Consider the following 12587-nt stretch of genomic DNA (forward strand, 5'->3'; position numbering starts at 1 on the left):
GTCCCCCCTCAGGCTCCTCTGCTCCAAGCTCCAAGGCCCAGCTCCCTCAGCCTGTCCTCAGCAGGGAGATGTTCCACTGCCTTCAGCATCTTTGTGGCTCTGGGCTGGACTCTCTCAAGGAGTTCCCTGAGGTCTTTCTTGAACTAAGGCATCCAGAACTGTACACAAGGTTCTAGCTCTGACCTCATCAGCGTAGAGCAGAGTGGGAGGAGAACCTTTTCTCGACCTACTAACCACAGCCCTTCTGATCCACCCCAGGATGTCATTGGCCTTGTTGGCCACAAGTGCACATTGCTGCCTCATGGTCATCATTCTGTCCACCAGGAACCCCAGGTCCCTTTCCCCTACAGTGCTGTCAAACAATTCCTTGTGTTTTGCCTTTACTTTTTAATGTACTCTCTGGTTCAAACAGTCTGTATGCATTAGACTTTGTTCATCTGCTCTTCTATACAATTCACATCATCCAGACACCTGTGAAGATGGCAGATGTCCCCAGCAGGCTAGAATATTTTTATACCTCCTACCTTCAAGGAATCCAGAAGTAGATACTGGGAATCACTTACTTAACCTTCATCTGAGAATCCAGTCTCAAGATCCTTTCCCTCCCTCCTGTTGCCACTGTGTGTGTGGTTTAGCTCTGTCCCTTATCTGCCAGTTGTTCTTTTCGACCTTCACCTGAGAATCTAGTCTGGAGAACCTTTCCCTCCCTCCTGTTGCCACTCTGTGTGTGGTTTAGGTATGTCCCTTACCTGCCTGTTGTTCTTTTGAAAAGAGTATCTATGCATATTCTGACTGATGTGGCTACCAACTTGAGGTTTTGGTGTGGAGCTGTTCCCACAGGGCCACACAACAAGGGTGCTCCCCTTCCTTTGTAAGGCAATCCGTAGATAGATTTTATTGTCATTCTCAATGCTCTTATTCCTCAGGAACCCTTTAAGTAAAGAAGCTTTCTTCTTTACTTAAAGGTCTAGTTGGGGATGTCCCTGCTGACTGCAGAGGGAGTTGGACTGGATGACCTTTGGAGGTCCCTTCCGACTCAGATCATTCTATGATTCTTTAGGATTAAAGCCCTGGAAATCTTTGGAATAACTGAAAAGTCTGACTCTGTATTGACATAGAATCATAGAATGTTTTGGCTTGGAAGGGACCTCCAAAGGTCATCCAGTCCAACTCCCTCTGCAGTCAGCAGGGACATCCCGAACAAGATGTGAGGTGTCCTCATCTCAAGTGTGAGATGCCACTGCCCATGGCAGGGGGGTTGGAACTAGATGATACTTGAGGTCCCTTCCAACTCTCACAATTCTGTGATTGATCAGGTTGCCCAGAGCCTAGTCCAGCCTCACTTTGAATGTCTCCAGGAACGAGTCCTCGACCACCTCTCTGGGCAACCTTTTCCAGTGCAACCACCCACCCTCCTGGTGCAGAACTTGTTCCTAACATCCAATCTAAATCTTCTCTCATTTCAAACCATTATCCTCATCCTATCACTGCAGGCCTTTGCAAACAGTCCCTCTGTAGCCTTCTTGTAGCCCCCTTCAGGTACTGGAAGGCTGCTCTTGGGTCTCCCTGGAGCCTTCTCTTCTGCATGCTGAACAACCCCAGCTCCCTCAGCCTGTCCTTGCAGCAGACATTTTAAGTTACCAAGACCCTGAAAGGAAACTTTCCTGCTAATCACCATAGTTCTTCCTGTTGCTGTCTGGTAGTCATTATTAGTAGCACTCACCACATGATTTTTTTTTTACTTCCCTTAATCAGCTTTCACAATGATTTGCTGTGTTTATTTAGTTCTAAATCCACTGCTGTTTAGCTCACAGCTTTAATGTCTTGTGGGATTTGCTTAGCAAAGTGCTGCAGATGCATAGCTGTAGGCCTGTAAATACTCCTGTATGAAAAGCTTCCCTGAAGAGGGACTATGTGGTGGAAGCAATTTTGTGGAAGGTGAAGAACAGTCAGCTGGCTGATAGGGATCTGGCTTGCACTGTTGTCACAGAACATCCTTGTGGCATCCTCCGTCTCACAGCAACATATTGAGGCTGTTGGATGACAGGGAGGGAGAACCTGAGAGATGCAGTTTGGGAGATGGCAGGCAAGATGGAAGACAGCTGGGAAAGGCCAAGATAACCATCCACAAGTACTCGGAACTTAGAGGCACCTGGGTGACAGAGCACTGGAACAGGCTGCTGGGTGGATTGTGGAGTCTCCCTCTCTGGAGATATTCAAGATCTGTCCAGATGAGTTCTCTGTGATTTGGTCTAGGTGCTCCTGCTCTGGCAGGGGGGTTGGAGTGGATGATCTCTCAGGGTCCTTTCCAGCCCCTACCATTGTGTGATTTTCACAGAATTAATCAGGTTGGAAAAGACCTTTGAGCTCATCAAGTCCAACCTATCACCGAACACCCTCTAATCAACTAAACCATGGCACCAAGTGCCTCATCCAGGCTCTTTTTAAACACTTCCAGGGATGGTGACTCCACCACCTCCCTGGGCAGCACATTCCAATGGCCAATCTCTCCTTCTGGGAAGAATTTCTTCCTAACATCCAGCCTAAACCTCCCCTGGTGCAGCTTGAGACTGTGTCCTCTTGTTCAGCTAAAAGCTCTGCTGTTGGGTGCACATAGAAATGCCTGGTGCACTGCCTGAGCACTGTGGCAATTCCAGGGGCCTGAGACTGTGACAAAGTGTCCATACACCCCATGCTCTGATGGACTCACTACCAGTGCTGGGGGTAAAATTTGTTGAGCTTCAAGCCATTGCCCTCTTTGAAATAAAAAAATACTGGAAAGTTCAGGAGGGATAGGAATATACTGCAGAGTCTCCTATGGAGGGCTATGAGGATGCTGAAGGGACTGGAGCACTGCCTGGTGAGGAGAGGCTGAGAGCCCTGGGGCTGGTTAGTCTGGAGAGGAGAAGGCTGAGAGGGGATGTGATCAATGTCTATAAATATCTGAGGGCTGGGGGTCAGGAAGGAGGGGACAGGCTCTGCTCACTTGCACCCTGGAACAGGACAAGGGGCAATGAATATAAACTCCAGTACAGGAGGTTCCACCTCAACATGAGGAGGAACTGCTTCACTGTGAGAGTCACAGAGCCCTGGAACAGGCTGCCCAGAGAGGCTGTGGAGTCTCCTTCTCTGGAGACTTTCCAGCTCTATCTGGATGTGTTCCTGTGTGACCTGTGCTGGATTCTCTGGCCCTGCTGTAGCAGGGGGGTTGGACTCAATGATCTCCAGAGGTCCCTTCCAACCTCTAACACCTTGTGAGCCTGTGAAAGGATCACAAATGATTTCTCACTGTAAAACTAAGTGTAGACTTGTTTTCCCAGCTCAGGATCCAAAAGCATTTCTTCACTTTTAAGCCCTAGTTATTAAGGACTTTCAGAACACTCTAAATATAGCCTTAAAATGTTGCATTTTAGGTCATACCAAGCAGCTAATTACCTCAGGTACCTTCAGCTAATGAACTGCCTTTAATAGTTTAGTGGTGTGAATGTTTGATAGGTTCCTCAGTGGAGCTGCTTTGAGCATCCAGCTTGTTGGGGTTTTCCAAGCAACCTGTGTTTGATGGGAACCTTGTTATCAAATAGTTGCAGGAAAATCTTTCTTAGCTTTCCATGCTAATAATCCCCTGCCTTCCATATTTTTTTTAAATGAAAACATCTCATTCATAGATTTACAGAATGGCTTAGGTTGGAAGGGACCCCAAGGATCATCTAGTTCTAAGCCTTCTGCCGTGGGCAGGGACACCTTCCACTAGCCCAGGTAGCTCAGGGCCTCATCCAGCCTGGCCTTGAACACCTCCAGGGTGGGAGTCATCTGCAGCCTCCCTGGGCAACCTGTTCCAGTGTCTCACCAGCCTCAATGGAAAGAATGTCTTTCTAATCTCCAGTCTAAATCTGCCCTCCTCAAGCCTCAATCCATTCCCTCTCATCCTGTCCCTACAGGCCCTTGTAAAAAGTCCCTTCCTGGCTTTCTTGTAGCCCCCTTTAGGTACTGGAAGTCTGCTCTAAGCTCTCTCCAGAGCCTTCTCTTCTCCAGGCTGAACAGCCCCAACTCTCTCAGCCTGTCCCAATAGGGGAGGCTCTCCAGCCCTCTGATCATCTTTGTGCCCTCCTATGGACCTGCTCCAGCAGCTCCATGTCCCTCCTATGCTGGGGGCACCAGAACTGGATGCAGTGCTGCAGGTTGGGTCTCACCAGAGCAGAGAAGAGGGGCAGAATCAGCTCCTTTATCCTCCTCCTCACACTGCTTTTGATCCATCCCAGGGGAAGGTGCCAGATTCTTGGCATTTACACTATCTCTATGTTCATAATGCAGTGTTGGTAGAAAATGCTCCACTTCTGATAAATGCACAAGTAAGGGGCTAAGTGGACAAGTGGGGAGCTAAATAAATGTGGGGGAAAGCTAAAACCCAGTAAAAGCAGAACCAACAAAAGCCTCCCCCCCGGCCCCCCTCCTTGAACCTAGGCAACATCTGCCTGCAGTGCATGGAATCCAAGTGATGTTTTTATGGGCGTGTTCCAGCTCACTGCAAGTAACACTGACAGACATTTAGACTCTCTTTGTATCCTTCAAGTGCTGTTCTTAGGAAGATTTCTCCCCTCCCCTCTGTTGCATAAGGTTCAAAGCAGTGCTGAGGAGCAAGTGGTGTTTCAGACTATGTCTTACCCTGTGCCAGTTGATTTTCTTCCCATTTACCAGTCAATGCATAATGCTGAAGGGTGAAACAGAATTTGAAGGGATTATTGGAAAGAGGAAGCTTTCCTTGCTCACAAGGAGCTGGCCCAAACTGGTTGCAGTGTGCCCTCTTGAGCAATGTTTTGCTCTTTTTGATGGTAGAGAGGAGTTCATCTCTCCTATGGAACATTTCATATGTCATTTAATGTAATCTGAAAAGTGCCTGAGATCATAGAATCAGTCAGGGTTGGAAGGGACCTCAAGGATCATCCAGTTCCAACTCCCCTGCCATGAGCAGGGACACCTCACACTAAATCAGGCTGGCCAGAGCCTCATCCAGCCTGGTCTTAAACACCTCCAGGGAGGGGGCCTCAACCACCTCCCTGGACAACCCATGTTTAACCTTCATGCCAGCTTCTGATTCTGGTAGTTTGTTTCTATTAGTTTATTATAATATGTTGGGTTTTTTTTCCCTTGAAATGGCTGAATTTCAGGTATGTTGGTTGTAATTTGGTTTCAAATCACAGAAGGCTCCAGGGAGACCTAATAGCAGACATCCTGTACCTGAAGTGAGCCTACAAAAAGGTTGCAGAGGAACTCTTTACAAAGGCCTGAAAAAATAGAATGAGGACAATGGTTTAATCTTGGAGAATAGCCTGTGGGATGCCAGCAAGCTGAGGGAGCTGGGGTTGTTCAGCCTGGAAAAGAGAAGGCTCCAGGGAGACCTAACAGCAGCCTTCCATTACCTGAAGGGGGCTACAAGAAGGATGGAGAGAGACTGTTTACAAAGGCTTGCGGGGATAATAGAGGGGCAATGGTATGAAATGAGAGAAGAGCAGATTTGGATTGGATGTGAGGATCAAGTTCTGCACCATGAAGGTGGTAGAACACTGCAACAGGTTGCCCGGGGCGGGGTAGTTGAGACCCCATCCCTGGAGCTACTGAAGGTTAGCTTGGGCAAGGCTCTGAGCAACCTGACCTAGTGGAGGATGTCCCTGTTGAGTGCAGAGGGCTTGGACTAGATGAGCTGTGGAGGCCCCTTCCAACCCTATGACAGAAGTTTTGAAGTCTTTTTTTGAAGTGGGATTAGGCACCAAACAGCTCAAAGTTTAAAACATCAATAATAGACTATGGAGATATGAAGCACTACTAGAAATAATGTGAGGCCTCCTGAGTTCTCATTGAGATGTATTCCATAAAGACATTTTCCCCCCCCTAAACGTTTATAGTCTGTAGTGTGACATTTTGAAAATAGTCTGCTCTGGTGCCCTGTGAAGAAGAGCAGCCCTGAGAAACAGGACTTAGGGGTGCTGGTGGATGAGAAGCTCAACAGGAACCAGCAGTGTGCACTTGTATCCCAGAGAGCCAACCAGAGCCTGGGCTGCAGCAAGAGAAGCATCGCCAGCAGGGCCAGGGAGGTGATTCTCCCCCTCTGCTCCACTCCTCTGAGACTCCTCTGAGACTTTGTTTTACCTATAGGTGAGGCTGTCATTGCATAGAGAAATCTCTCTAAGAGCTGAAATTCACACCAGGTCAGCACTTAGATTCTAGCAGGATGTATGTGCAGTTATCAAAGTCATTTTAGTTGGTGCTGTGAGGTACTTGCTGTGATTTCTGAACTCACAGTGAAGGGCCTGGAGCACATGGCCTGTGAGGAGCATCTGAAGGAGCTGTGGTTGTTCAGCCTGCAGAAGAGGAGGCTGAGGGGAGACCTCATTGCTCTCTAAGCTACCTGAAGGGAGATTGGAGTGAGGTTGGGGCCAGCCTCTTCTCCTTGGTGGCAAGCAACAGGACCAGAGGAAATGGTTCCAAGCTGCAGCAGGGGAGATTCAGGCTGGGTGTTAGGAAATATTTCTTCACTGGAAGGTTTGTCAAACATGGGAATGTTCTGCCCAGGGCAGTGCTGGAGTCAGCATCCCTGGGGGTGTTCAAGCAGTGTGTGGATCTGGTGCTTAGGGACATGGTTTAGTGTTGAGCCTTCAGTGCTGGGTCAAGGGTTAGACTGGATGAGCTTGGAGGTCTCTTCAACATGAGCCAGCAGTGTGCACTTGGAGCCCAGAAAGCCAACTACATCCTGGGCTGCATCAAGAGAAGCAAAGCCAGCAGGCTGAGGGAAGTGATTCTCCCCCTCTACTCCACACCAGTGAGATCCCATCTGGAGCACTGTGTCCAGTTCTGGAGCTTCTGTTACAGGAAGGATCTGGAGGTGCTGGAAGGTGTCCAGCGAAGGATGATTAGAGGGCTGGAGGTGCTCTGGTATGAGGACAGACTGAGGGAATTGGGGCTGTTCAGTCTGGAGAAGAGAAGGCTCCAAGGAGACCTAATTGTGGCCTTCCAGTATCTGAAGGGGGCTCCAAGAAAGCTGGGGAGGGACTTTTGAGGGTGTCAGGGAGTGATAGGACTGGGGGGATGGAACAAAACTAGAAATGGGTAGATTCAGCTTGGATGTTAGGAAGAAGTTCTTCCCCATGAGGGTGGTGAGACACTGGCACAGGTTGCCCAGGGAGGTGGTAGAAGCCTCACCCCTGGAGGTTTTTGCAGCCAGGCTGGCTGTGGCTGTGAGCAACCTGCTGTAGTGTGAGGTGTCCCTGCCCATGGCAGTGGGTTGGAACTGGCTGATTCTTGAGGTCCCATCCAACCCTGACAATTCTGTGATTCTATGGTTTAGTGATGGCCCTTCAGTGCTGGGTCAAAGGCTGGATTGGATGATCTTTTAGGTCTCTTCCAACCAGCTGTATTCTGTGTAGCCGCTCATTTTAGCAATGGTACAGGAGGAAGAAGTGTTCCTCTGTGTGCAAATGAAGGACTAATATGTGACCAGATCCCAAGGGAGAGCAGGGGGATGTCTTTTACAGAAAGCATGGTAGAAATAATTGGGAATGGAAAATTCCTCCAGCAAGACAGAAGAAAAGAGCTTACTTAGCACACACACTGTAGCTCTCTTAATCCAAGGAGCAGTTTTCCCCAGGAGCTGCTTGATCTGGGGGAGATTTATGTAAGTGGTGTTGAATTTTCACATGAAGCACTCTGTTGCCATGGTGATAGGTGCCACTCCAGGCAGGTTGTTTAAATAAAACTAAGGCAGCTCTTTTGTACTCAGTGAGTAGGGTAATTGCTGTGAGTTTGTACACAAGGGTTATGAACTTCAAGTACTGCAGGTTCATTAAATGTTCAGGGAAGGGCTCCTAACAGTTCTGGAAGCATTTATGTAGGTTGCATAGGAAAGATCCTTTTCTATAGCACTGTTTAATAGCTTGCATTATATTTCTCACAACAGAGGTTTTATTCTCCTCTTCCCTTAGTGCCTTCAAGGGTGTATGCTCACCATGCTCTTTCCTCCCATCTCTGTGGATTCTTCTGCATGTTTGCAGTGGGGGTGGACAGAGTGGGTTGCTGCAGGTACAAATGAGCTCTGGCTTCAGTGTGGAGGGAAAGAATAATGATAACAGAGCAAGGATGCTGTAGACCCAGTGGCAAGAAAAAGGCTGTCAGGGTGTTAGGGGTTGGAAGGGACCTCCAAATATCATCAAGCCCAGTCCCCTTGCCAGAGCAGGACCATAGAGTCCAGCACAGGTCACACAGGAACACACCCAGACAGGGCTGGAAAGTCTCCAGAGGAGGAGACTCCACAGCCTCTCTGGGCAGCCTGTTCCAGTGCTCTGTGACCCTCACAGTGAAGAAGTTCCTCCTTATGTTGAGGTGGAACCTCCTGTGCTGGAGTTTATATCCATTGCCCCTTGTCCTATCCCAGGGTGCAACTGAGCATAGCCTGTCCCCTCCCTCTGTACCCCCCCAGCCCTCAGACATTTATAGACATTGATCAGATCCCCTCTCAGTCTTCTCCTCCCCAGACTAACCAGCCCCAGGGCTCTCAGCCTGTCCTCACCAGGCAGTGCTTCAGTCCCTTCAGCATCCTTATAGCCCTCCCTTGGACTCTCTCCAGTAGATCCCTGTCCCTCTTGCACTGGGGAGCCCAGAACTGGATGTGATATTTCAGGTGAGGTCTCACCAGGGTAGAGTAGAGGGGGAGTACCTCCCTTGACCTGCTGGCCATACTCCTCTTAATGCCATCCCATTGACCTTCTTGGCCACCAGGGCACATTGCTGTCCCATGCAGAACTTGTTGCCCACCAGCACTCCCAGGTCCTTCTCCCCAGGGCTGCTCTCCAGCAGATCCCCTCCCAGCCTGCACTGCTGCAGTTTGTTTTTCCTTCCCAGGTGCAGGACTCTGCAATTCTCCTTGTTGAACCTCATTGGGTTCCTCTCTGCCCAGCTCTTAGTCTGTCCAGGTGTCACTGTATGGCCACACAGCCTTCAGGTGTCTCAGCCAAGCCTCCCAGTTTGGTATTGTCAGCTGCAGGGATTGAATAGTTGTAAGCTGTAATTGAAAGGAAGCAAACATTTCTGCACAGCAGTGGGTAGGAAACCAGCAGGATTTGTGTGGGAAGCGACAAGGAGGTTGAAAATGGCACCCAGGTTGTGAGCTTGGTGGGACATAAGGTGGTGGAGGTGTTGACAGAGCTGGAGGAAGAAGTGGAGAGCAGGGAGGGTTGGGGAGGAAACGTGATTGCAGCTTTTGCAGTGTGTGCTGTGCTAGGGCTGGTGGCAAATATCCAGCAGGAGAGATTCTGAACTGTGAATTGTGAACAGAAGGGAGAGAGATCTGTGACTCATCCACACAGAGATGACAATCAAAGCAGCATGAGTTTAGGAGGCTGCTGAGCGCTAGGGAAGAGATAGCAGAGGAGAAAGTTGAAGATAGAGCTCCCTGGGACACTGGCAGGCAGAAGGAGGAGGGACAGCCATGATGGGAGACTCTTTAGAAGCTGCACAGGGGGCTGGAGCACCTCTGCTGCAGGGACAGGCTGAGGGAGCTGGGGGTGTTCAGCCTGGAGAAGGCTCCAGGGAGACCTAAGAGCAGCCTTCCAGTAGCTGAAGTGGGCTACAAGAAGGCTGCAGAGTGACTGTTTGCAAAGGCCTGTAGTGATAGGACAAGGGGACAATGGTTTGAAATGAGAGCATAGCAGATTTAGATTGGATGTGAGGAACAAGTTCTTTACCATGAGGGTGGTGGAACACTGGAACACCCCCACCAGGGGGGGTAGGTGAGGCCCCGTCCCTGGAGATCTTCTAGGTCAGGCAATCTGACCTAATGGAGGATGTCTCTGCTGATAGCTGTGGGGTTGGACTGGATGGCCTTTGGAGGTCCTTTCCAACCCAAAGCATTCTTTGATTCTATGACTTAGAATTGCCAGTGTCCCCGAGGCCCACACCTTTTGTATCCAAAGTCCTGTGAGGCCCCCAGCTTTACATCCAAAGTCTTGTTAGACCGCTTAAAATCTTGAAATGTCATAAAGCACCTCAGAAAATCCCTGCCTGTGTCATGGTCTTCGTTGTTTCCCTGTTGCCAGAGGAGAATGTTACCTGCTTGCCAGCTTCTGTAGCTTTGGGGTATTGAAGAGCTTTTTATTTCTTGGTTTTGTGAATGGGGGTTGGAGGATGGGGTCACGTCCAGTCCCCAAATCATCCTCATAGCCCAAATGAGCCTTGCTAGAGTGTAAAGACACTGACAACTGAGCAGGCTTGGAGTGGGCTCCTTGAGGCGGTAACAACTTATTTCTGATGGCATGGGGACAGAACAAGAGGGAACGGGCTCAAGGTACACCAGGGGAGGTTTAGGCTGGACATTAGGAAGCATTTTTTTCCCTGCAAGAGTGATCAGACACTGGCACAGGCTGCCCAGGGAGGCAGTGGAGTCACCATCCCTGGGTGCCTTTAATGGTGGTTTCGATGTGGTGCTTGGGGATATGGTGTAGTGGTGAACTTGGTCGAGCAGGCTTAGTGGTTGGACCTGATGATCTCAAGGGTCTTTTCCAACCTGAAGGAATGTTGCTGTGATTCTATCACTGGGAGTTATGATCTGAGCATTCACAAGTTAATGTCTTTTTCCCTTGTGTTTTTTAAGTTGTTGCTAAGTAGCAAGACTGCCAGACCATCCACTTGACAGATGCTGCTTTTAAAGGATTCAATTACAGCTTTAATCATTGAGAGGCAGAGGGCATTAAACAATGGCTTGGCTTAAGACCAAGCAATGGCTGCATTGCTCAAAGAGTGCTTTTGTGCCAAAGGTTTGGAGATGAACGAGAGGCTGAACTCCTTTTTGGCAAGCATAGAATGGTTTGGCTTGGAGGGACCAACAAAGGTCATCCATTCCAATCCCACTGCAGTCAGGAGGGACATACTCCCCTAGATCAGGTTGTTTAGATCCTTGTCCAAACAGGCCTTGAATATTTCCAGGGACAGGGCCTAAATACCTTCCTGGGCAACCTGTTCCAGTGTTCCACTACCCTCATGGTAAAAGGTTTGTTCCCAAAATCCAATCTGAATCTGCTCTCCTCTCATTTCAAACCATTGCCCTCATCCTATCACTGGAGGCCTTTGGAAACAGTCTTTCTGCAGCCTTCTTGTAGCCTCCTTCAGGTACTGGAAGGCTGCTCTTAGGTCTTCCTGGAGCCTTCTCTTCTCCAATCTGAACAACCCCAGCTCAAATTCTATGCCTCTCTAATAGGTCTATCATGTCTAGGGCAGGGTGGGATGAGATGTATGCATTTGGTAGCATTGTCACCAGTCACTGCTGTTGAATTCAAAGAATCATAGAATTGTCAGGGTTGGAAGGGACCTAAAGGCTTATCCAGTTCCACCCCCCGCTGCCATGGGCAGGGACACATCACACTACAGCAGGTTGCTCACAGCCACATCCAGCCTGGCCTTAGAAACCCCCAGGCATGAGGCTTCCACCAACCACCTCCCTGGGCAACCTGTGCCAGTCTCTCACCACCCTCATGGTGGAACAACTTCTTCCTAACATCCAATTTGAATCTACCCATTTCTAGTTTTGTTCCATTCCCCCTAGTCCTATCACTCCCTGACACCCTCAAAAGTCCCTCCCCAGCTTTCTTGTATACTTCATATACTGGAAGGCCACAATTAGATCTCCTTGGAGCCTTCTCTTCTCCAGACTGAAGAGCCCCAACTCTCTAGGTGTGATTTAACTCTCTAGGTTTGATTTTAAATGCATTTAGTAATTATTCTGACATTATGATAGCGTTTTTGCAGATAAAAGTTGTAATTTTGGTAGAAATAATGTGTGGTCATCATCATGCAAGTCAGAAGTTCTGGAAGATATGTAAGTGATGCCTCTCATTGGCAGTGCAACCTATGTCTTGCTAGTGTTGAACATAGGTTTTAAAATGATACCAGGATCTTAGCCTAATTTTAGCTGCCTCCACAAAGGTCACTTTTGCCATTTTTGATGTATGAGACAGTTCTGGGGGAAAAATGACCATGAAAGCCTGATGTGAGTAATGAAGGTGTTCCATCACATTCCCTTTCATTTCCCTTTGTGGTTGATACTTCCTATCTGAAACTGCTAACAGCCAATACTTGACTCCGTGTTCAGGAAGGTGTAGAACACAGAATTGGTTTTGTTGCTTTATTAGCAGCCTTCGTTAATAATCCTTTAGAACCAAACCTTCTATTTCAGCTGAGGTTCACAGAATAAACAGGCAAAAGTAAAATCTCTTCCCCTTATTGCATCTGAGTCTTTTCAGATGAATTATTTCTGCATCTAGGTTTTTGTGCTATTAAAAAATCTCTGATAAGGTCCATTGTAGTTCAAGATCCCTTCCAGCCTAAACTGTTCTATGGATTTATGAATCCATGGTCAGATTTGATGGTCTTAGAGGTCTTTTCCAACTAGATGATGTTAAAGGTCTTTTCCAACCTTACCAGGGCTCTGGGCAATCTGATCTAGTTGAGGATGCTCCTGCATCCTAGGTACCTGATCGCCCCTTCTACACTGCCCTGGTGAGAGCTCACCTGGAATATTGCAACCAGTTCTGGGCTCTCCAGTTCAA

At 48.5% G+C, this 12587-nt stretch overlaps 1 protein-coding gene across 6 annotated transcripts in view; it reads left to right on the top strand.

Moving 5' to 3' along the window:
- CNKSR2 (connector enhancer of kinase suppressor of Ras 2) overlaps window positions 1–12587 on the top strand; it is a 252421-nt gene that overhangs the window by 82694 nt on the left and 157140 nt on the right. The window lies entirely within an intron of this gene.

The sequence above is a fragment of the Dryobates pubescens genome, chromosome 12 (assembly GCF_014839835.1).
Source record: "Dryobates pubescens isolate bDryPub1 chromosome 12, bDryPub1.pri, whole genome shotgun sequence".
Lineage (NCBI taxonomy): Eukaryota > Metazoa > Chordata > Aves > Piciformes > Picidae > Dryobates > Dryobates pubescens.